A 21,461-nucleotide genomic window follows, 5' to 3' on the forward strand; every position below is an offset into this window, starting at 1 on the left:
GCCATTATCAACATTGCTTTCCGTGAAGTTAATTACACTTGTCGGTGAAGCAAATGACACAAGTAGTACTCATCAATACTCTTCTCAAAATCTTAGAGCTTTTCTCAAAATCTTAGAGCTTTTCTCCAAGTACACAAGTAGTACTCATAAATCTATGGATGAAGTACTAAAGTACTTCTCCAAGGAAATCACCTTCCTTGTCTCTTATAATTTTTGGAGAGCGTGCAAATTGTCCACCCACAATAAATTTTGGTTATAATATATTCATTTATTTATACATATACACATGTTTTTGGTGTGTAAAATGAAATGAGTATGTAGTTTCCAAATCCAAGAAAAAATATACATATCAGATTTCTAAAGAAAGTATTTGAGAAAATTAAATGTTTTATTGTGATAATTCTTTTTTTTTGGCTAATACCATTTCATTTTGGCTTAACCAAATGACTTGTCACCTTGACTTGCCAAGTATGAAATTCTTCACTGCTAAACTTTTGAAACATAAATGGCATAGCCAGTGTATGCAAATAAGGTGAATGGAAAGGTCTTTGCACTTGAGTGTGTCTATAGGTCTATGTCTAGTCTTGGTACAATAGAGGTCTTGTGGAAGAAGTGCAATGCGTCGCATGTTGCCTTAGAGTAAATGAAGGAGTCCAAATGAAAGTGTGCATGTGAATGGCCTCTTATTTACGCTCTTCTATATCAATGCCTCACTCCTTATTACGAATTTTAAACTAGTGTGCAAACTTTCCACCCACAATAAAATGTTGTTATAATACAAACATACATATATGTGTGTGTGTGTGTGTGTGTGTGTGTGTGGGTGTGAAAACGTATATTTCTATATGTACACACACACATACACACTTATTTTTAGTGTGTAAAAAAGCTATGTTTTTAGTGTATATTTATATATGTACACACACACACACACACTTATTTTTGTATTAATAGGGATGATTGTTTAACATAGATTTATGACTTTAATTACTTATTGTTTAATTGAATTGTGTAGAAACATTCACAAAAGTAATAATTTTTTCGTTTGAAAAATGTAAACATTGTTTTTAGATATGAAAGATGCTTCTTCGTGCAACCTCACTCTACTAAATGCACCTTGTTGTATTATAGCCTTGCTTCCATTGTCAATCCATATGGTAGTGATTGCGGCTTTGATTATTTTTATTTAAAGTGAATTAACCTTACATTCAATGACAAGTTATCTTGTATGTAACCCTCTTTTGTAGGGTGTTGCTTAGTTCTTATCTTCATGTTGGCATTTTTGTAATAGTGACGACGTTATGTGATGATATGCATGTTGATGTTTTTTTTAGTGAGATTTTGCCTTTATCTTCAAGATTATCTTTTACTTCATCTTTGACAAGAGCTCTTTACTTTAGATTTGTCATAAGAGCCTTTGTTGTTGTTAGGCTTATATTTGGGTCTCTTAATAAGTGAATTATTTGTTCTTCTAATTATATCATCTTGTCTTGCAAACAAAAAGCTAATCTCCTGGTGTTTAGATCATTTTTTTAATTCAAAAAATATTTCCTCTACAAAAAACCGTTTCGAACATTGTCTCATGATAATATTTAAATTTTATTGAAAGCCGAAAAAGTTCAAAACAATATTTTTATCAGTCACAATTGTAAGGTCCTAAACACAATTTTAAAAAAAGATTACTTTCATTGATAAAAGACAATATGTTACAAAAGTGTGCAGCTAATAAAAGCAAAGTTTCATTGATGCTAAACGACAACCATAATATAAAGATTCTTTGGTGCCAAGTTACAACGTTACTATCTATGAAATTCACAAGGAAAATAAAGAGCATCGAGAACACAACACAACGTATTTCTCAAGGTAGTTTTTTGTCGACAAACATGATTCAAAGATACTGTAGGTCCCAAAGTGCACACATTATTGTACATGTAATTTAATATTAACCACAATGCTTAACATTACTCCTACCATTTCTTATCCAAGTGTGGTTACACTTCATGTATTTTATTCTTATATGCTTCATCTAAAAAGATATGGGATGGCCGAGCTTACGACATGTGTAATGCTGGCCATGAGCTACAAAGCCTAGATGTACATAGAGTTAGAGAACCAGCTTTGGGTTTCCAATTGTTAATGGGCAGTCAACCATTGTAAAAAAGAAGCTTATGTATATAAGTGACTTAATGAAATATGAAAAGGATACAATCCCATTATCACATTTGAGTCTTCTTCTTCTGCTTCTGTCTTGCTCTCTTGTGGTTATGGTGGTGAGCTTTTGTGTTGATGCATGCTTGCTTTCTTGATTGTGAGTGTATGCTTGTAGGTGATGCTCTCTATCTTCTTTCCATCCTCTTCTTCTCTACCTCTCTCTCCCTCCCTCCTTGCACACGTGAAGGCATTGAGATGGGAGTTGCGCTTTTCGTAGCTCTTTCTCTCATTTTTGTCTACCTAGCTTATGGAAAGCTTCACTTGGATGACTTAAGTGATGGTGGAGTGAGCCCCTAGTCCCTTCACATCGAGGAGTTAACCCTCTTAGGGTAAGCTAAGTGCATATTCTTGAACCTATCCTTGCATCTTCTCTCTTCTCTTCTCTCCCTCTTCTGTCATTCAAGGAGAATGTTCATATAGGTGAACAGTAACCGACATTTGAGACGCAATTGAAATCAAAAAATGGTTAAACGTTATCGCCTTGAGCTATAGTTCCCCTAAAGGACCACCTAGTTGTGCGGCCATTCCCGGCTGACACCAAGTCTAATCACAACATTTTATCTTAGGAGATATGGACCTCATTAGGTTACCCACCTGTCACACCATTCGCATCTATCATTACCGAACAATATAAACGTAGTTGTCCATGACCATTGATTTTTTTTTGAAGTGGATCTTTTTATTGGAATTAAACTTGTGTCGCATATGTTTTATTATGTGACCCTTGCTCGCAAGTATAATGAAAGAGTATATCATCCTTGGAAGGGGACATATTGTCACTCACCACTCATTATGTAGTCAGTTGTTGGTCAAGAACCGCAACACTCAAGCTTCCACCACCACGAGATAGTCACATACCTTCGATGGATGCACATACCCTAAATCCATCAACGTTCCAAGATTTGTCTTCCAAATTCATGTTGGAATCTTAGGTAACCCCTAATACTCCAACGTTTACTCTTGCCCCAATGGTTTGCTTCCACCCTCTCAAAACATTATGAAAATCAAAACTCATTCACAAAGACTAAGACCACCTCCCACATCAACTAGAGAAAATACTTGTCCAAAATAATAAAAGTCAATTTATGGTGGGAAGTGGGAAAGATTTGGAAAACCTCTTCAAAGACACTCTATTTTAGAGAGAGAAAGTCCTATTTTCTCCATAAAGCAAGGGCTTTGGAAACACATTATCTACCCCCAATAAGTGTAAAGCCATAACCTAATTTTTTCGAAAAGAAATTGTTAAGAAGATGTGCTATGTGCATTAATGTGCACAAGTTGAATGCAATGCTTTGGGAAGAAGGAGAAAGAATCCAAGAAGTCCTTGGCTAGCCAAGGGTGAGGTAGGTACGATGCAAAAGCAAAGTAACCTAGCAGTTATCATTTTTTGTTAGAAGCCTACCTATGAGGAGAAATCTTCCATGCATGAGCCTTAAGAAAAAGAGCTTTGGAGGCTACATTGAAGGGGGAAGCAACAAGTAAGTGTCCTAATTTTGCCATTGATTCCATTGATTTTTGGTTTCTTCTTCAAGTAGATAGAAAAATTGCAAGTTACCTTAATTATACCATTAAACCTAGGATATTAAAGTAAACTAAGCATTCATTGCATTATTAGGTAGTTAAGGACTAATCTAATCTATGCATAAAAATAAAACCTCAAAAAGTCATTAGTTAGGAAAAAAAATAAGAAAAAATGAGGAGAAAAGGAGGCGCAACACACTCTCGGGTTGCATTTCTTAGAAGTGTTCACTTCATAGAGGTACGATTGTACCTTCTCTAGCCACGCTTCCTCACTTGGAGTTTGAGAATCTTCCTAAATCTAACCTATAAATGAGAGTAATGGGCATTAAAAGACAATGTTGGCTTTGCTAATGTGCTTAATTGAACTTTGGACTTTGAGCTGGTGAGTTGGTGATGCACTTAATTAAACTTTGGCCTTCAAGCTATCAAGTCGGTGTGACGTGACATAGCACATGAGGATTATGGGATTGTGGTGATCCATTTGAGCCTTCGGGTCGCTTAGATATGCCAAGAAAGTGTGCGCGTGGACCTCTTAGGGTTTTGGCACCATGTGGGTGCATCTCTTATTTCATTTAAATTGATGGGGGTATATGGCCACTATACATGGGCTTTGTGATATGTCCACACACTCTTCCGATTGCTTTGATGGTAGTGTTACCATGTGACTCGAGGTGGAGGTAACTGCTTTCCACTTCCGATTGCTTTGATGGTAGTGTTACCATGTGACTCGAGGTGGAGGCCACTTCCGCTTTCCACCTCGAGTCACATGGTAGTGTTACCATGTGACTCGAGGTGGAGGCCACTGCTTTCCACTATAGGGGTGGTGTTAGAGGCATGGCTAAAAAGAGAGTAGAGGGGAACACCTAAGAGACACCTAAAGCATAATGAGTAGTGGTCTTCACATATCTCATGATCCTCTTGACAGTATCCAAATGTGGCTTCTTGGGACTTTTCATAAATTGATTAACTAGTCCCACTACATAACATAAATCTGGTCTAGCAATGGTCAATTAAATCAAGCTCCCAACCACCTTCTTGTACATGGGAACATCATCCAACTCATCACCAAGATCAGCCCTTAGCTTTATGTTATGCTCCAATGGTGTTGTCATAGGCTTGCATCCAGTCATGTTATAATTTACCAACATGTCCAAGGCATATTGCCTTTGCACTAACCAAATACCATGTGATGTCTGGATAACCTCAATGCCAAGAAAGAATCTCCGCTCTCCCAAATCCTTCATGTCAAACTGATTGCTTAATGTTACCTTTACATTGGCACAATGCCACTCCAACAATCACTTGTGACTATCAAGATAATCACCACCATACCATGATATGTCTTCTTTATATATAGTGAAGAGTATGATTTTTCCACATGAAATCTAAGGCTCACAAGATACCTGCTAATCTTGTCACTCCATGCTCGTGGTGCTTGCTTCAACTAGTACTACTTAGTACTCACCTCATGTCTCAATCTTACTGACCATGGACTCACATTGTCACTACTAGATGTCTCAGTACTCAGTACTCAATAGTACTCACCTCATGTCTCAATCTTACTAACCATGGACTCACATTGTCACTACTAGATGGCTCATGTGGACTAGACATACTAGTGGAATCCTCAAAAGGTAAATGTACATCCTCATTTGCATTAATGTCATTAATCATGAAACTCTTAGTTTACATATACTAGTTGGCCATCTCATCAAATATCACAACTCTGCTACACTGAGAACCTGCTTTGTCACTGGGTTATAGCAATTGTACACTTTTCTATCATACCCAATGAACACACATTTTTTCGCTTTTGGGTCTAACTTTCTCCTCTTATCATTTGGCACATGCATATAAGCAATGCATCCAAAAACTTTCAAATGTCCAATGTTGGGTCTAAAACTTATCATTGTCATCTCAGGAGTACTCTCATGTATGGCAATTGTAGGTGTCTTATTTAAGATGTACACCGTTGTGTAGCACATGCTTCTTCCCAATAATACAATGGTATACTCTTCTCATTGATCAATATTCTTGCCACTTCACCTATCACTCTATTATTTCTCTCACTACCAGCAACCCCATTTTGCTGAGGAGTATATCTACATGTGAGGTGCCATCGAATACCATGATCTCTCAAGAACCCATTAAATGAATGTGAGGTATACTCACATTCACCACCATATGTTCTCAAACATTTAACCCACTAACCATATTTTTAAACTTGCCCAATGCTTCACTCTTCTCTTTGAAGAAGTAAATCCATGTAATCGTGAAATCATCGATAAATGTAATGTAGTACCTACTCCCATTTATTGATTGGGTTTGAATGCGAACCCAAATGTTACTATGATTAACCTCAAGTGGTCTTCTACTCATTTGACTATTCTTGGGAAATGGCAACCTTGCTTGTTTCCTAAATTGACATGCATCGCAAACATGTGTTCTCCTACCATATTTGAATTATGGTATACCACCAATAATGCCCTTTGTTTGCATAGATTTTAGATTTTGTATGTTCACATGTCCAATCCTTTTGTGCCAAGTATCAATGTCTTGCACTATCCCATGACTCCCTGAGAAAACATGGCTGACTTCAATTATGGTATGCTTGTATCTAGCTTGAATAATCTCACTAATTTTTTTACCTTTGGCAATCAATTTGTAGCTATGCTTAAAGTCCTCAAAACAAAGCATCCATTCTCATTGAATCTCACCTACAATCCTTGTCTACTAACAGATGCAAAATTCTTTGTAGATGGCACATACAACACCTCAGGCGGCATGGTTTTCACTCTGCTATCATGCATCCTCAATGGTACACTGCCAATATGTGTAATAGGATGCTGTGTATCATCATCTATAGTAGCAACATAACCTTGAGTTTGTGTAGACATCATGTTATCAAACCGCTCTCCATGGCATGTCATGTGGTTTGTTGCACTTGAATTCATATACTATGTTTCACTCCTCTGTTTACATGACATCATAGTACCCATCACATGCTTCATATAGCAAACAAATGAACTATATGTCCTTCATTGCTAGAAGATGCATAGTCACCCCATGATCCACTCTACCACCACAAAGATCATTTTGCTTTTTATAGTCATCTCTAGCCATATGTCCAAGTTTATCACAATAATGACACTCAATGCCCTACATATTCTTTTATTTTGGTTGCCAAAAACCTTTACCACAAGATCCAAATCTCCCTCTAGCATGAGGGTAAAAACCTCTACCACCATATGCACCAAATGATGGCTGTGAGTCCTGTTGTTATTGTGGTGGCCTATCATACCAACCCCTTCCACTTGTATGTCCTCTCAAACTAGATCTCCCCCTACCTTTAGCACTCCTATGAGTGTAAAATGCATGGTCCCTTGCATGCTCATTGGTACTAGATGAAGTACCTAAACATGTTTCATTTCCTCCATAATAAGACCAACTCATCAAAATTTGAAGGATCACCACCTCTAACTTTGATAGAGGTCTTTTTCTAGACCATTCAATGTAATGGCAACCAAATCATCATCTTCCATAGGGGCACTAATAGATGCAAGTGTATCTACACATCCTTTAATCTCTTGCACATAGTCATTGCTGTTCTTATTGTTTTAAGTCACAATATGTATTTTAAAATTTGGAGGATCACCACCTCTAACTTTGATAGAATTTTTCCTAGACCATTAAATGTAATGGCAACCAAATAATCATCTTCCATAGGAGCACTAATAGATGCAAGTGCATCTACACATCCTTTAATCTCTTGCACATAGTCATTGATGTTCCTTTTGTTTTGAGTCACACTATGTATCTTTTGCTTTAACTGCAACTTCTTTGGTTGAGTAGTTGTACCATAATACAACTTCACCAATGTATCTCATGCAGCCTTAGGATGGTTTGTATCCTGGATATGGTATAACATCCCATTTTTCACACAAGAAATAATGTAGCACTTTGAATGCCCTCTCTATCCAGTTCTTATGTGCTATAAGCTTAGTTGGAGTTGCATTAACTGTTGGAACCCTTGGCTCCATCTCCTCACCTATTACCAAATTCCAAAGCCCTTTTCCTTTCAAAAAGTTTGTCATGCAATACTTCTGAATCCAAAAGTTGTTTTTATCAAGCTTTTTCCCAAAAATCTTATCTAGACCATCACTCATCTTGCCAAATGCTTCAAATACCAAGTAAGTGCATAAACTAAGCACAATGTCATATTCGGGTATATTTGAGAAAACAAAACTAGCTTTATTAATCACAAGAACCTGTGAGACCATAAATCCAAGAGGTTTCATGCATCACCAAACTGTCCCCATCAACTTACTTTACATCTCCACAATGCTCCACATGTACCATAAATAGCATCACTTTTGAGAAACTTCACAATGCATGTTTAAGGCACTTAACAGTCTATTAAACAAGTGTGTTAGTATTTTGAGAAAAAAAATACGAGCAATATATCACGAGTGGCAAAATTTCTAATCCAAACTTTCACCTAGTTCTCCAGGAGACTTCCATGAGCAGTATTTCTAAACCAGTTTTCTAATTAACTAATTATCCTAGGCTTGATGCTTTGTGAAATCTATGTTGGAATTAGGGCTGTAGGAAAGCACACAAAGCTTGGAGAAGAAGAAGCAAGAATGCACACAACACACACTGTATTAGATTATGTCAATGTACAAAAGATAAGTTAGCCCTAGAATGATGGCGTATATACAAGCCGGGGGAAAAAACCTCCTAAAGAGGAAAAAAGTACCCCGGCCGTCCTAAGTGTGTTCACACACATCACTGCCTATATATATGGCAAAAAATCCCCCCTGGGAGGAGTGATGGTGTGAAGGAGAGCTGGCACTCATGTATAGGGGAGTGCCATGCCCCAAGTAGATCAATCCACAAAGGGGAGCAAGCCCAAAGCTTTGCGGAAAGCTTCGAACTTCTCACGCGAGGAAGCGCCTTTATGATTAGATCGACGAGGTTGTCCTGTGTTGACACATAGGCCAAGCTGATCTCTCCTGCTGAGAGTCTCTCCTTGACATAGTGATAATGCACCTCAATGTGCTTTGTGCGAGCATGAAAAACTGGGTTTCTCGCAACTGCCAATGCGCTCTGACTGGCAGTGAAGATAGAGGTGGCAGACTCCTGTCCAACACCCAAGCCAGCCACCATAAGCCGTCTGAGCCACACACACTCAACCGTAGTTGTGAAAGATGCCCTGTACTCAGCTTCACAACTAGAAGTGGCCACAGTAGGTTGCTTCTTGCTCAACCAATATATGCATGAGCTACCGAGCATGAAACAAAAACCACTTGTGGACACTCTTGTGTCATAGCAACCAGCCCAATCTGAGTCCGAAAAAGTATGCAAATCTGGTGGCAACGATCCCCCCTTGGGATAAAACAACCCAAGATGTATGGTGCCACTCAAGTAGTGAAAGATGCATTTAACTGCCTTCCAATGCTGAGACCCTGGGCTATGCATAAACCTGCTCACCTGTGAGATTGCAAACTGAATGTCCGGCCTCGTAATGCATAATAAATGAGGCAACCAACAGCTGTCTGATAGAGTGTGACATCAAAGTGATCTCTAGCATCATGAAGACTCAACTTCAAACCTGTCTCCATTGGAGTAGCAATAGGCTTGCAGTCTTCAAGGCCAAATCTTCGCAACAATGTCTCAATATACTTTGTCTGACACAAAGCAATACCTCCATCATACTGCTTAAACTATATCCCCAAATAATGATGCAAATGCCCCAAATTTGACATCTCAAAAGAGGCATTCAAATCAGCCTTAAAATCAGCAATATGACTCTCATTTGGTCTTGTGAGCAGCATGTCATCAACATAGAGAGCAATGATTAGATGTACATCATCCACACGTTTAGCATACAAAGTGCTTTCTGTTGGAGTATTCTGAAAACCATGTGCAGTCAAATATGCATGTATCTTTTCATACCAAGCTCGTGGAGCTTGCTTTAAACCATATAAAGCCTTTTTCAACCTGCACACTTTCTTTTCTTGCCCTCTTTGAACAAAACCATGAGGCTGCGATACATACACCTCCTCATGCAAATCTCCATTCAAGAACGCAATCTTTATGTCCAACTGATGTACATTCCAACCATTATGAGCTGCCAATGCACAAATGCTACGAATGGTAGTCATACGACAAGTGGGAGCAAAGGTCTCATCAAAATCAATGCCCTTTTCTTGAGCATAACCCTTTGCAACAAGTCTAGCCTTATAGCGATCAACACTGCCATCTGGCTTTCGTTTCAATTTAAAAATCCACTTACATCCAATGGCCTTTTTACCAATAGGCAAATCACACAAAGGCCATGTACCATTCTTCATTATAGCATCATATTCACTTTGCATTGCAGCCAACCAATTTTCTGATTTTTGTGCCTCATCAAATGAAAGAGATTCTTCCTCTTCACACATACTAGACACAGCCAAAGCATAACAATCTGATGCATAAGAGGCATGCTGAAAACCTGAATGAGTACGACTAGACATAGGTGCATCAATTTTACTATCACGCAAGGTTTGCACCAGCCATTTAGGCATACCTCTAGCCTGCTCATTTTGAGCCCTATCCTCATAGATTACATCCTGTAAATCTGCATCAGAAATAGACTGATCTATGATGTCGTTTGAAATCTGCATGGGCTGAATATTTGACTCATTAGGACTTACATTTGAATTCCCACCTGTAAACAGAGGCAACAACGTATCAAATACATCCCGTGAGCTCACACCTATCTCTTTGGTACATGATAACAAAGGCTATACAACATCTTCCACAAAAACAACATCTCGACTAATCAAGATACGCTTTAACTGCGGATGATACAATCTGTAACCCTTGCTCTCAGCACTGTAATCAACAAAAATGCATTTGACAGCCTTATCATCCAATTTTCTGCGTTGTTGCACAGGCACTAAAGCATAGGCCAAGCAACCAAAGACACGCAAGTGACCAATAGAAGGCTTCCTGCCATGTCAAGCTTCGTATGGAGTAATAGACTGCAAGGCCTTAGTGGGACACCTGTTGAGTACATATGCAGCACACATGACAGCCTCAAGCCAAAATGCATGTGGCAAAGCTTGGCTCTTGACCATAAATCGTGCCATCTCCATAAGTGACCTGTTTTTTCTCTTAGCAACACCATTTTGCTGAGGGGTATACGGCACTGTACATTGGTGTTTTATCCCATGACTAGCCAGAAATGCATCAAACTCTTTAGACATGTACTCCCCCCCTCGGTCAGAATGGAGGGTGCCCACAGTACAACTGGATACATTTTTAACCATAAGCATAAACTATTTGAAGCACAAAAACACTTCGGACTTTGCTTTCAGTGGATATACCCATGCATGCCTTGAGTAATCATCAATGAAAGTCACGAAGTACAAGTATTTACCAAATGACGGAGTTTGCATAGGCCCACATACATCACTATGTACAAGTTGCAATTTGTGAGTGGCGCACACAGAACCATCCTTTGGAAACGCAGAACGCTGCATTTACCAAATGACAGAGTTTGCATAGGCCCACATACATCACTATGTACAAGTTGTAATTTGTGAGTGGCCCACACAGAACCATCCTTTGGAAACGCAGAATGCTGCATTTTGCCCAAAATACAGCCTTCACAAACATGTTTCAATGGTGTCTCAAGAGTGGGCAATGAAGCAACCATATCAAATTTCTGCAAACGCAGCAAACTAGCAAAGTTCAGATGACCAAAACGAGCATGCCATAGTTTTGCATCTGAAACTGCCTTTTCATCAGAAACTGCATTTGCTGAATCTTCCACACCCTTGTCATAAGAATTGAGCCTATACATCCCACGAAAGAAGGTGCCAGATACAATAATCGTATCACCATAAGTCAAATCATGAACAGTACAACTGTCATCTACAAATTTGACTACAAGTTCAAGTCTAGCTTTACCAATGTCCTTCATTGGGTAAGAAGCATTATTGGCACATGTGACAGTATTCCCATTAGGGACAGAGCCTCAAGACAAGTGAACATATCACGATGCGAGGTAATGTGCTTTGTAGCACCACTGTCAAAATACCAAACATCAGAGTCAACAGAAACTGCCAAACATGCATCATGTACAAATGGGTCATACTAGCAATACACGCTAAACACCCATTCTGTATCCTGCACAACATTTGCAGAATCTGCATTTGTAGAAGCATCCGCTATTGTGGCTGCATTTGACTCTTTCTTCTTTGCCTCTTTAGCCTTTAGCTTAGGGAAATTCTTAATGACATGATCATTTCCCTCACAATAGTTGCACCTGATCTTTTTCTTGCCTTTATCAAGAGCCTTCTCAGACTTATTGTTGCTACCTGTGGAAGGAGAAGAAGTTGCAGACCTATTAATAGGAGAAGAAACAGTGGAAGGGCCTGCCTTACCACTTCTTCTCTGCTGGGCAGCAATAAATGCCTGATCAACTGCACGCTGCCTAGCCTTGTTTTGTTTGGACTGCGCTTCTTGCAAGAGCTTGTTGACTAAAGTATCATACTTGACAACATCAGGTCTGTCCTCAGTAACAAGTCTCCACATGGAAGCAAAAGTCTGATATAACTTAGGTAAAGCATCAAGAACAGTCTGCACAAGAGAATGATAAGGAATAATCTCACCTGCAAAAATCAAATGTTCCTTGAGATCTTTAATCTCAGCAAGAAAAACATTCATGTCATCATCTTCCTACATAATCTTTGATTCTAGCTCTTTACGCAGGTAAGAGATTTTTGCCTCGTGACGACCTACATACAAACCAGCTAGAATATCCCAAGCCTGTTTTGCTATTTTAGCTGAACGAATATGTGGGGTGATGTTATGTTTGATAGAAAGTGCAATCAAGGCATGAGCCTGCGCATCTTTACCATCCCAACGAGATGGTTTAGCAGTGGGTAAAACAGTAGCAACAGTAGAGCTGCTAGAACCTGCAACATCCTCAATAGATCCTACATCCACAGAACCTGGACGTGCATCCATACCCTGCACAATGTTCCACACTCCTTTTGCAACCAAAACATGCTGCATCATGTATGCCCAAAGTGGGTAGTTGCTATCTCCATCCAGTTTGTCATCAGCAGACAACATGCGAAATACATCATTGCTGTTATCAGCCATGGCCCACTGACTGAAACTAATGCAAAAGCTACCTGTAATGAAGCAAAGACTGAACAGAAAACAACTCGTGCTATGTAGCACGGTCCACAATAGAACACGTATGCCTATTTTGCAGAAAACTGCACTGTCGAAATTTCTGCACAAAATGACGAAAACACCTGTGCGGAACTTGAAATGCAAAAACGGAGCCCGAAACGGCCTTAGATGCAATTTTTGAGAACGCATGACCCTATGGGCTTATTTGGAAAGTATAGGGACCTGTAAGCGCTCGTGAAAGGTTACCTCAATCGGAGAACGTGAGTCGGAGGGTGCCGGTGGCGTAGCCCTGGGAGCCGATGCCTGCTCCGATACTAATTGTTGGAATTAGGGTTGCAGGAAAGCACACAAAGCTTGGAGAAGAAGAAGCAAGAATGCACACAACACACACTGTATTAGATTGTGTCAATGTACAAAAGATAAGTTAGCCCTAGAATGATGGGCGTATATACATGCCGGGGGAAAAAACCTCCTTAAGAGGGAAAAAGTGCCCCGGCGGTCCTAAGTGTGTTCACACACATCACTGCCTATATATATGGCAACAATCTACGTTCTAATAAACTAGTAATCCTACGCTTGATTCTTTGTGAAAACAAGCAATTTGCTACAAAGAAGACATTAATGAATGAACCACTAGCTTCAAATTTTTCTTCCTATGCAAGAAACCCATAATACTGAATTTAGGTCACTAATGAACAATTCACAAAAGCAAATTTTCAAAACAAGTTGAAACCAATTTCCAATACAACAAATTGGTTTTTATAGCCATGAAGCATCAGAAAGGTATCCAAATCACAGCCACAAAAACATGTTCTCTTGTAACAAAGCCATAGAGGAACATGCCATAGATACGTAGCATATGGTACGAACACTAGCAACTCAATAAACAAAACAATCACAAATTGGTTGTCAAGAGCCATGAAGCATCATAAAGACGTCCAAAACACAACCATTAGGGCATGTCCACTTGCAAGAAATCCAGAAAGAAATGTGCTCGGATAGGTAGTATATGGCACAAACACTAGGAGCTCAACTAATGAAACAAAACATTCTCAAATCTTCAAAACAAGACTAGTCCAATTTTGAACACAACAAATTGGTTCTCATTCGAGGAAGCACCCTAAAGGTGTCCAAATCACAACCATAAAAGATAGTTTAATTATAACAAAGCCATAGAAGAACTCGCCATATATAGGTAGTATATGGCCCGTAGTAGCCATAAAGTATGAAGACATGACAGTCTTATAAATGCTCTGCATGTAGGCAAAAAATCCCACGTGCAAAATATCAAAAGGCCAAAAAAGTGAAGTCATGGAAGTCATGGTTCCACTAATCCTCTATAGCACTATCATCCACAAAAGAATTACATGTAAATCTTCAACTATCCACCAAAAATAGCATCATATGGGGAGCACTTTTCTCGAGTGCTCCTTGCCACCCGCTGCTCTTGCTTGCCCTCTTAGCTCTACTCAATGATGGCAAGTAGTGTGTTATCACATCCGTGGATATGTCTTGAAGCAGTACTTTTGCAACCTTATTAAACAATTCATACAAAAAAAACACCAATCATTACTTTAACGCACAAGTTCTTTTAAGAAATAGACAAGCTTTTAAAAAGAAATCCCAAAGACTACCTTTTCCATTTGTTGCATGTAAACCAGAGAGCTTTTTTCACACTTGTGCAAAGTAAACATTGTGATCGTGGATATCTTCAAACATTCAAATAAGGATTCAAAACGAGCACTTATACCAAGAATACAACCAATGAATGTACGATGAAATGCATTATTACCTTGTATTCCACACCATATTTCTTCTCTTTTGAATATGGCTCTAAGCCCTCTAGATTCCATCTAAATCCCACCATATTTCTTCTCTTTTGAATATGGTTCTGAGCTCTGCAGATTCCATCTCAATCCCACCAACCCCAGTCGATGTGTGAGGCGCTCTACCATAGTAGCGTTGATGGAGACATCAACCCAAGCAACCACCCCATGTCATCCATGACAGATGATGCTACCACCAAGGAAAACTTAACATGATCCTCAATAAGGACATTCCATTGTGGAATGTCCTCAAACCCAACAATAGAAGTTCCTACAAAACAACAAGTAATGCTAAGCATGTTTTTAAAGACTTATTTGTATCTCAAATATGCATCATAAAATCTATTAAACAACCTATAGGAAGACCAATTATAATTCACTCCAAGAACTTTTCTTTAAAGAGTCTTTGAAGTCCTTAGCTTAGGTCCACTCCCTTGATCCGAGTAAGAGCAACACATAATTTCAGAACCATCCTTGTAATTGCCGGCTAAGAGTTGCCTACCAAGAGCAATATAGTCTTATGGCCAAACTTTTATACTCTTTGAAGATCCAACACTTTTCATGCTTGTGAATGTAGTAAGAGGTTGGAATGTGGTAGACCCCTTCTTTAGAATAATAGATGTTTCCTCATAGTTGCATGTCCATAAAGTAGAAATAACAAAAGATGCACTATTGATTGAATTGGACAACGAACAACAATATGCCACAAAGACCCAACCATACATACAATTAGGTTGTGGATTTCCATGAGACGTTCAATCATACTTTTGCGGAATTCTTTGAGCTCCCTCACTTCCTTCTCTTTCATTGCTTAAAGCTCCTCCTGAATTTGCTTTTTCTTTTCAACATCCAACTCCCTTGATGTTTCAAATATGCCACCTTCTCCTCCTCAACACATGTTCCTTTTTTCATGTCTAACCACCATGGGCATTTTCTCCTTTCATAATCAGTCAACAAAAAAGTCCCATCCAAGTGAACATTCTCTCTAAAAATAGGCAAAGTGTACTTACAAAATTGGGGAGGCTCATGGTTTGTCCATGTCTTACAAACCTTAAGCATTTTTATATTATGCCTATTGTCAATAAGATACTTTAAGAATCTGCACACCAAGATGAGTCTAAACTTTAAATGAAATAATAACAAAGATAAATGATGTCAACACACAATATCATAGAGTATCGAAAAAACATATTCTCCATTGATAGCAAAGTCATGTTATAAACGTACCTATACACCAAGAGTCTAGCTAAATTTTGCATGTCCACATGATTAGCCGTGCGGGAGTGGCCACATTCATCTATGTCTCAAATGCATGAAATAGGACCCCTCCATATTGCGTTACTATGTCACGGTAGTAACTATCAAGTGAGGGCTCTTCTGGCAGCACATACACCTTTGAGTTAGTAACCTGTGAGAGAGAAAAAGATTTGACTCCTCCAATAAATGATCCATCCAAACCTCTTTCACAATGTAAGGAACGAACACATGATCACCCATTGGCATCCCAAAAGACTCTCATATTATCATCCATCCCAAGGAGAGTAAGCAAGCACATTTTCAACCCTTTTGATGATGCCACCACTGCACTGATGAAATGAAGTAGAGTTTCTCTATGGTAATACTAAACTCTGTGCTTTCAAATGGTAGACCCTAAAGCACTCCAAACTAGTCATCCATGTTTGAAGGGTTCACCATAGATAAGAACTACATTCAAAATATGTCCAATATAATTAATTGAATCAAAGATTGGTTACCTTAACACTAGTTTGGTACCAAAAAAGGACACTTAAGTGTCCTTTTTCGGACGATGCAAATAAAATGCTACTTGCGCGCTAGGAAAGACATATTCAAAATCCCTCTTGAGGAGTTTGAAAATGTGACCTAGTGTGTCTTTAAAAAATGTAACCTTGCAATTTGGATGCTAGCACGATAAAGAATTACACCCATAAATAGGACTTGCATGAGAATGCAACTCAGGTTTGAGAAAACCGCCTTATAAGCTTAGAGAAAAAAATCACTAAGCCCCATGAAAAATTCCAAGTAATTATTTACATATTTGTGTCAAAGATTTTGCCAAGTTTCACATGAAATAAAATTCAATTGTTGAGAGTGTCTAAAATAGGAGGAAGTTGTGTGTGTTTGATACACCACTTTTTAGCATCCATTTGTATCCAAACCAATACATGGTTTTAATGTGTTTGATACACCACTTTTTAGCATCCATTTGTATCCAAACCAATACATGGTTTTAATGTGTTTATAAGTTTTTTAAGGTGATACAATGCTTATTCTATCCATTGAGATCTTAAAGTTATATGTAAAAGCCCCTTAGTAAGCTACAAATATTAATTGTTTCAAAATGTCAAAACTGCACACAACAAAAATTTTGGATTTAGATTCTTGAGTCATACGCATTACATTCCTTGGTAAACTTGCAACATTTTGTCTGTATAGAATAATTCCGCTAAGGTACATTGTACAAACATAATTTGGGCACCTAAAACCTTTGTTTCATGGTTGTTGAGAGAGAATTTAGAAATTTTAAAAATTTAGCACGATTGAAAAACTAAGATAGCGCTCAAGTAGCAAGATTTACTTGAGCTTCAGACCCCAAAAAATATGTATTAACTTGGTTTTGAACTATATAATCATTTTCGATTGCTAATTTGCACTAAGATAACCCTAGTTTTATGGAAGTACCTTTGGAAGGCCAAAATTTTTCTCTTTTTTTTGCATCTTGGTAATTATGAGATTTTTGTTATAGTTCACAAGTAGCTTAGGAACTAGGACCTAAAGGAGATTGTGTTGTTTTGAAACCCCAAGTTCTACCAATTGACTTTTACAAACATGAAAAACATGATTTATTCAAGAAGTTATAAGCATTTTATGGGATTTTTGACAAAACAGCTTCAAATTTCAATGAAAATTTCAAGTTAGAGTTTTTTTTTGTCAAATTTCTAATATAGCTTGTGTTTTGACATCATGAAAATTCCCCTTTTTTGGACTTTTAACCGACCTATGGTTGAAACAAGGTATAGAAATGTTGTTTCTAGGTTCCCCAAAAAATTCCAAAGTTTTTGTGAGAAACAAGACACTAAAGTGTCCTCAGGACACTTTAGTGTTCAATTACAGAACTAGTGTTAAGCATAGCTTTTAATTACTTATTAAAACATAACAAGATCTCAATAGAAAACCCAATCCACATACCCTTGTCATCTTTTGAGTGTGAGACCTTGCGTGTGTCTTCTTTGCCTTAACAACTTGTCCAGCATACTCTTCCAAACTTTCTTTCCAAGTTTTGCCTCATTCTCTCTTTGTGTCTCAACCTGCTTCTTTTCTTGTTCACTAAAGTTACCCATGAGGGGCCCCTCATCACATGAGTGACTAGTCAAAGTGTGATAGAGGTAATCTTTTAAGTTTGTGGCCACAATGGCCTCTTCATTCATGCTGCAAAAACCAAAACCAAAAGACAAAGCCTAGAGGAAGCATTACCACATAAGAAGGACAATTATTAGAAAGATACCACAAAAAGATCTACACAAGTTCAAAACATTTGCAAGAGGCCAAAAAATTACATGTTCAAGCGTTGAAGAGATGTCATCATCAAAACCAAACCTTCCTCTTTACTAGGTACGATAAAATCCGCTCAAACACAAGGATGTTTGGATCTATTATTCTTGAACTCTTCTTCTATACACTCCATCCATGAAGCAATTCTATGACTACCTTTCCACAAGTCGAACATTTTACCTTGAAGCATAGACCACTCTTGCCTCATTTTCAACTCCTCGTCAAATTCTACATTGATGTCTTGCCAATGCTTGTCCCATGACTTCACAATGTCAACTGTGACATCCTTTGAACTACCATCAGGTAATACCATGAACACAATGGACACCCCTTTGTATGGCTTATAACCCTCATGTGCAAAAACTCTTTTCAATTTTGGCAAATCATGGCGGATCTCCTTTACACGTGGATTTATAATGCATCTACATAATGGCACCAAAGGGCTAGCAACACTTGGGTTGATAGTGACACTTTGCAAAAAGTCATTTGTTTGCGTCACAACCACTTGAGGAATTACATCCGTTTCCTCTTCTGCTTCATTGATTGGAAAAGCATTAATAGGATTAATCGGTATCAATGCAAGGGTTTTTTTTTCAACATTCTCATTGCTCATAGTTTGTTCTTGACATGTCCCAAATGACGATCCAATGTTAGAACCTTTCTTCTTTTTAGGACAGAGCCTTGATGTTGTTGCTTTTCTCTTCTTTGGCATTTCAACCTGCAAAGAATACACAGGCAAAAAGGCAGATGGTAAAATATACCTCCTTTATGAACATCGTGGATGCACAAGGTGTTTTACCACCCTTGACATACATGCAAACCAAAAAAAAAATAACTATGAATGGGATTTCTTAAATGTAGACACAATTACATCTTGAAGCATTCTACACTTTCAATCAGCGCTTTTTGCAAAGATTTGTAGGAAGCGAATACAAAAGGCTGTAACGGTACATATAACATGGCGAATATCTCCTCCCCAGCCATGCATGCAAAAGGCTGTAACGGTTATAAAAGCACCAAAATGCCCATGATTTGATCCTCCCCAGCCATCCATGCACAACGCAACTACGAATATACGGTTCTTATACAATTGCATCAAGGCTCACAAAATTAGAGGAGAAGCATGACTTACCCCCCCCCCCTCGCTAGCCACATGACTCTGCACTCAAACCCTTCACTTGGTCACTTGGAAATTCATTTGAGCTTTTAACACTAACACAAGGGTGAAGTGCTTATGTACTCTAAATTCTCACTTACATGAAGCAGCTAGCCAAAGCCAAACCTCATCACTGGACATATTAAACGCAAAACAAGCATGGCTTTTGGCTCCTATGAGCCTACTGATTATGACTTTGTCATGCCGTTCGGATTGACAAATTCACCAGTGATATTTATGACGCTGATGTGGACAAGGTTTTATGTCCATATTTGGAAAAATTTGTAGTAGTTTTCTTTGATGACATACTTATGTATAGTAAGTCAAAAGAAGAACACTTACAACATTTGCGCTCAGTGTTCAAACTCTTTAGGAAAAATAAGCTATTTGGGAAGGAATCCAAGTGAGAATTTTTTGCTAAGGAGATCCACTATTTAGGCCATATTGTCTCCGCCCGCGGGAATGGTATGCGGATGGATCATGAATCTAAGTGCGAATTTTTTTGCCAAGGAGATCCACTATTTAGGCCATATTGTCTTTGCTGCTGCGGATGGATCCTAACAAGGTGGATTCCATTGTCAAATGGCATGAACCTAGAAATCTCGAGGAACTGCAAATTTTTCTAAGCATGTTGGGGTTCTACTAGCATTATGTAAAAAGGACTACACGAAGATCGCAGTCCCTTTAATCGATGAGTTGAGGACAAAGGATAAAACTATTCATTGGGGGGATCCTCACTGAAGAAGTTTTGAGAAGCTCAAGGTGACCACTAACACCACTAGTATTGAGCATTGTGGACCCCAATGGACCATTTGTTTTGGAGATAGACGCTAGTGGGGAGGCCATTGGGGTAATTTTATTGCAAAGGGGATGCCCTATTGCATTTGAAAGCAAGAAGATTGACTGTGCTTAGCGTAACTACTCAGCTTACGAGCAAGAGTTTTTTGCTATTATTCATGGTCTAAAAAAGTGGCAACATTATTTATATGGCACTACGTTTGAGATCCGAACGGATCATGAAAGTCTTAAATAGCTTTCAAGTCAGAGTGAGTTAAAGGAGAGAAAAGCTCGGTTGGCAGAGATCCTACAGGACCTTACACTTCGTTACTAGAGAGGTAAATTTGGATGCGTTGAGCCACATGCCGATGGTGAACGAGTTGAGTTTCACCACCCAATGGACCATTTGTTTTGGAGATAGATGCTAGTGGGGAGGCCATTGGGGTAATTTTATTGCAAAGGGGATGCCCTGTTGCATTTGAAAACAAGAAGATTGACCGTGCTTAGCGTAACTACTCAGCTTACGAGCAAGAGTTATTTGTTATTATTCATGGTCTAAAAAAGTGGCAATATTATTTATATGGCACTACGTTTGAGATCCGAACGGATCATGAAAGTCTTAAATAGCTTTCAAGTCAGAGTGCGTTAAAGGAGAGAAAAGCTCGGTGAGCAGAGATCCTACAGGACCTTGGATGTGTTGAGCCACATGCCGATGGTGGTGAACGAGTTGAGTTTCACCACCTTCAAGAGTTGGGGTCACGAAGTGGGTTATGTGAGCATGATTCATAGTGCTTAGCTACTGTCTATCCCTTTTACAATTTTCTTGTACTCTATTGGGATTATGTCTAATGCAAGAGAAGACTAAATAGGGAATGCAAATGATAAGATGAGAGAAATTAAAAATGCATTGAAGAAAAGGTAACCACTCTTGAAGCCCAAAAACAACCCAAGTTTTTCAAATTTCAACTCTGAAATCTCTAATTTTTGCTAATCTTTCACTAATAATAGTGATTAAGTCATAAAACTAGTGATTAGCATGAACAAAATTGGAGGACCCAATTGAGCTCATCAAAGAAGATTTTGATGGGGATGAAAGCCTAGTGTCCCAAGCCAAGATTTTAGCTCAAAATTGCATGAAATGGGCACAATTAGGGAAAAACCCATGATTGATTTTGTGCTTCTCGAAATCACGTGAAATGGGC

This window comes from Cibotium barometz, chromosome 43 (assembly GCF_041138505.1).
Source record: "Cibotium barometz isolate CiBa-2024 chromosome 43, ASM4113850v1, whole genome shotgun sequence".
Classification (NCBI taxonomy): domain Eukaryota; kingdom Viridiplantae; phylum Streptophyta; class Polypodiopsida; order Cyatheales; family Cibotiaceae; genus Cibotium; species Cibotium barometz.